This window comes from Rhinopithecus bieti, unplaced genomic scaffold, assembly GCF_001698545.2.
Source record: "Rhinopithecus bieti isolate Rb0 unplaced genomic scaffold, ASM169854v2 scaffold_70802, whole genome shotgun sequence".
Taxonomy (NCBI): domain Eukaryota; kingdom Metazoa; phylum Chordata; class Mammalia; order Primates; family Cercopithecidae; genus Rhinopithecus; species Rhinopithecus bieti.
In genome coordinates this window covers 461,584-466,456 of record NW_016827192.1, presented here as the reverse complement: position 1 = coordinate 466,456, position 4,873 = coordinate 461,584, and positions in this window count along the sequence as shown.

Sequence of the window (4,873 nt, the reverse complement as noted above, 5' to 3'; positions counted from 1 at the left end):
AAAAAAAAAAAAAAAAAAAAGAAAGAAAATCTGACATAAGCTACAACAGGGATAAACCTTGAGAATATTATGCTAAGAAATATAAGCTAGTCACACACCCAAAAAAAAAGACAAATATTCTAAGATTCCATTTATATAAAATCCCTAGAGCAGCTAAATTCATTGAGACAGAAAATAGAATGACGGTTTGCAGGGATCAGTGGAAGGGAGAATGAGTAATTATTGCCCAATGGGTATGGAGTTTTAGTTTTGCAAGATGAAAAGAGTGCTAGAGATGGGTGCTTGTGACAGTTGCACAAAAATATGAATGTACTTAATACCACTGAACTATACAGTTTAAAATTCTTAAGATGGTCAATTTTATGTCATGTGTCTTTTACCACAATAAAAATGTATTTATTTTAAGAAACAAACAAATATAAATGTTCTAAAATAAAAATTCAGTGGATGGATTCAACAGCAAAGTAGAGAAGACAGGGAGATAATCAGTGAGGTGGAAGATAGAAAAATGGAAATTATTCAATCTGAACAGAGGAAAACAGATTGAAGAAAACATGAACAGAGCTTTAGGGACTTGTTCGGTAATTTAAAAATTATCAAATATTTGTGTCATTAGAGTCCTAAAAGGAGAGAAAAAGTAGGGTAGAGCTGAAATGTACTCAAAGAAATAATGGTTGAAAACTTCCCAAACTTGGCAAGAAACATAAACATACACATTCAAGAACATGAAAGAGCCCAAATAGGATGAATTCAAAGAAGTTCACACTAAGACACATGACAGCCACACTTCTGAATATCGAAGACAAAAAAAATCTTAAAGCAGAGAGAGTAAAACTACATCATAGCAACAGAAGAAAAACTCTAGTTGAATGGCAGCAAATCTCTCATTAGAAACTGTGGAGACCAAAAGGAAATGGCACAACATTTACTGCAAGAAAACTGTCAAACCAAAAATCTATGCTCAGTGAAAATATCCTTCAGAAATGAAGAGGACTAGGGATGTTCAGAGAAAGGAAAATTAAGAGTGTTTTTTGGCAGAAGACCTATTCCAAAAGAGTGACTATAATAAAATCTTTAAGCAGAAAGGAAAATAAAAAGAAAATAAAGAGGGAATCGTGGAACATAAGGCATGAAGAAAGAACACAGTAAAAAAGTATGTGGGTCAATAAAATAAACTTTCCTTCTCAGGTTTCTAAATTATGTTTGATGGTGGAAAAAATAGTGTCTGAATGTGGTTCTAGATGTATGTATAGGAAATATTTCAGACAATTATACACAGGGAAAGTTAAAGGGAGGTAAGCTTTTATACTTCATTTCAACTGGTAAAATAATTACGTCAGTAGACCATGATATGTTATGCATAAATAATATAATATCTACAGCAACCACCAAAAATAAAAAACAGCCATACAAAAAGATACATTCACGAACACTATAGGCAAATCCAAATGGAAATCTAAAACCATGTTCAAGTAACCCACAGAAAGGCAGAGAAAAAAAAGGAAATAAAAAACAGAGAACAAGAAATAAAAAATTAAAATGGTAGACTTAAGCCCTAATATATCAATAATTATTTTAAAAGTAAGTGGTCTAAATACACAAATTAAAAGCCAGAGATTGGTAGAGTTGATTACAAAACATGACCCAATTATATGCTGTACAAGAAACTCATTGTGAAACTAGCAATATAGAAAGGTTAAAAGTAAAAGGTTAAAAGTAAAAGATATATCCTGCAACCAGAACAAAGTAGGAGTGTTTATATTGATATTAGATAAAGTAGACTTCAGAAAAGAGAAAATTACCAGAGACAGAGGGGGCATTATATAATGTTGAAAAGGTCAGTCCACCAAAAAGACATAGCAATCCTAAATGTATATGTATCAAGTAACAGACCTTCAACATATGTAAAGCAAAAAGTTATAGAACTGAAAAGAGAAATGGATAAATACAGAATTGTAATTGGAGACTTCAAAACCTCCTGCATAACAGCTGATAAAACAGCTAGACAGAAAATCAACAAGGATATAGAAGAACTCAACAGTATTGACCAACAGAATTCAATATATATTAACAGAACACCCCAAATAGCACTTCTTTTTAAGTGCCATAGAACATATAACAAGATTTACCTTATCCTAGACCATAAAACAAACCTCATGTAATGTAAAAGAACTGAAATCATAGTGTGTTTGCCAATTACTATAGAATCAAACTAGAAATCAATATTTTTTAAATGCAACAGGAAAATCTCCAAACTCTTGGAAAGTAAACACTTTTAAAAAAATTAATGGGTCACAGGTGAGGTCTCAAGGTAAATTTTGAAATAACATTGAGCTGGAGGAAAAACACATAAATGTTTGTGGAACACAGCTAAAGCATGCTGAGAGGGAAATTTACATTAAATGCATACATTAGAAAAGAAGAAAAGTCTCAAATCAATCATCTAAGCTCCCACCTCAAGAACATAGAAAAAGAAGAGCTAAATAAAACCAAAACAAACAGAAGGAAGGAAATAAAAACATAAGAGCAGAAATCCATGAAATTGAAAAACAATAGAGGAAATCAATGAAATAAAGAGCCTGTTCTTTGGGGAAAAAATCAATAAAATGGATAGACCTTTAGCAAGATTGACAAAGAAAAAAAGAGAGAGGACACAAACTACCAATATTAGGACTAAAACGAGGATATCATTACAGACCTTGCAGACATCAAAAAGATAAGAGAATACTATGAACAACTCTACAGACCAGTTTAACAACTTTGAGGAAATGGATAAATTCCTTAAACTACTACAACTCATCCAATATGAAATAGATTATTTAAACATCCTTGTATCTATTAAAGAATTGAATTTACAACAAGGAAACTCCCCAAAAATGAATTTCCAGGCCCAAGTCATTTCACTGGAGCATTCTACCAAACATTTAAGGAAGAATTAACACCACTTCTATGCAACTTTTTTCAGAAAATAGAAGAGGACACTCTAACTTATTTTATGAAGCTAAAATAATATTACTCTGATCAAAGAAAACTACAGTCCAATATCTCTCAATAATATGAATACAAAAATCTTTAACAAACTATTATCAAATAGAATTCAGCAGTAATGAAAAAAGAATTGTATACAGTGACCAAGTAGCATTTATGCCAGAGGTGCACTGTTCAATATAAAATATCAATATTCAAATGCCAAAATTCATATAAATCAATATAATATAGTATATTAATAGGCTAAAGGAGAAATGATATGATCATATCAGTCAATACTGAAAAAGCATTTGATAAAATTCAATATCTCTTCATAATTTTTTCTAGCTGTCAGAAAAAAATAGGACTAGAGGAAAATTTCCTAAACTTGATAAGATAATCTACAACAAACCCGTGGCTTTCATTATGCTTAATAATGAAAGACTAAGTGCTTTCCTCCTAGATCAGGAATAAGACAAAGATATCTTCAGTCTTTTCAACATAATGTTGAAGGTTATAGACAGTGCAATAAGGCAAGAAAAAGAAGTAGAAGGCATACAAGTTGGAAAGGAAGAAATGAAAATGTCCCTGTTTGCAGCTAACATGCCTATCCTTGTAGAAAATCCCAAGAAAGTTAACACAAACCTCCTAGAACTAATAAGTGAGTTCAGTAAGGATATAAGATAAGCATTTAAAACTCTTATTATTTCGGTTTTTAATATTTATATAAATATGTTTTTATATTTCTATATACTAGCAATGAACATATGGACACTGAAGTCGAAAATACAACACCACTTACAATTAGTTTAAAAAACGAAATCTAATAGAACTTGTATGCTGACAATTACAAAACAATGATGGAAGAAATCAGGCTGGGTGCAGTGGCTCACACCTGTAATCCCAGCACTTTGGGAAGCTGAAGCAGGCAGATCATGAGGTCAGGAGTTCGAGAACAGCCTGGCCAATATGGCAAAATCCCATCTCTACTGAAAATACAAAAAAAAAAAAAAATTAGTTGGGCATAGTGGCACGCGCCTGTAGTCTCAGTTACTGGGGAGGCTGAGGCAGAAGAATTGCCTGAACCTGCAAAGCAGAGGGTGCAGTGAGGAGAGACTCCGTCTCAACACACACACACACGAAAAAAGAAAAGAAAAGAAAAGAAATCAAAGAATGTCTAAGTGGAGGGACATATCATTTTTATGATTTGGAAGACTCAACATAGTAAAAGATGCCATTTTTAACCAAATTTATATACAGGTTTAATGCAATTCCTATAAAATCCTAGAATGATTTTCTGTAGGTATAGATAGGACTATTCTAAAATTTATATGGAAAGGCAAAATAACTAAACAAAAACATTAGCTAACCAAAGAAAACCTTGGAAATGGAGAATAAAGTAAAAAAAATCAGTTTACCTGTTTTCAAAGCTTTTTATATAGCTACAGTAATCAAGACCTGGTATAACACATAGATAATGCAATAGAACAGAAAACACAGAAATCGACCTGCACAAATATGCCCAACCGATTTTCACTAAGGTTTAAAAGCAACTCCGTGGATGAAAGACAGGCTTGTCAACAAACTGTGTTGGAGCAATTAGACATCTACTGACAAGGAGGAGGAGAAGAAGGAGAAGGAGGGGAAAGGGGGGCACAATAGGGGAGGGCAAAGTGAAGAAGGTGAAAGAGAAGGAGAAGGGACAGGAGGAGAGCAAGGAAGAGTAGGAGAGAAGGAGGAGGAAGCTGTTAAACCTCAATTTTGGTCTTTAAGCCAAAATTAAGCAAATTAAATCAAAACAAATCACAAGGCCGGGCGCGGTGGCTCAAGCCTGTAATCCCAGCACTTTGGGAGGCCGAGACGGGCGGATCACGAGGTCAGGAGATCGAGACCATCCTGGCTAACA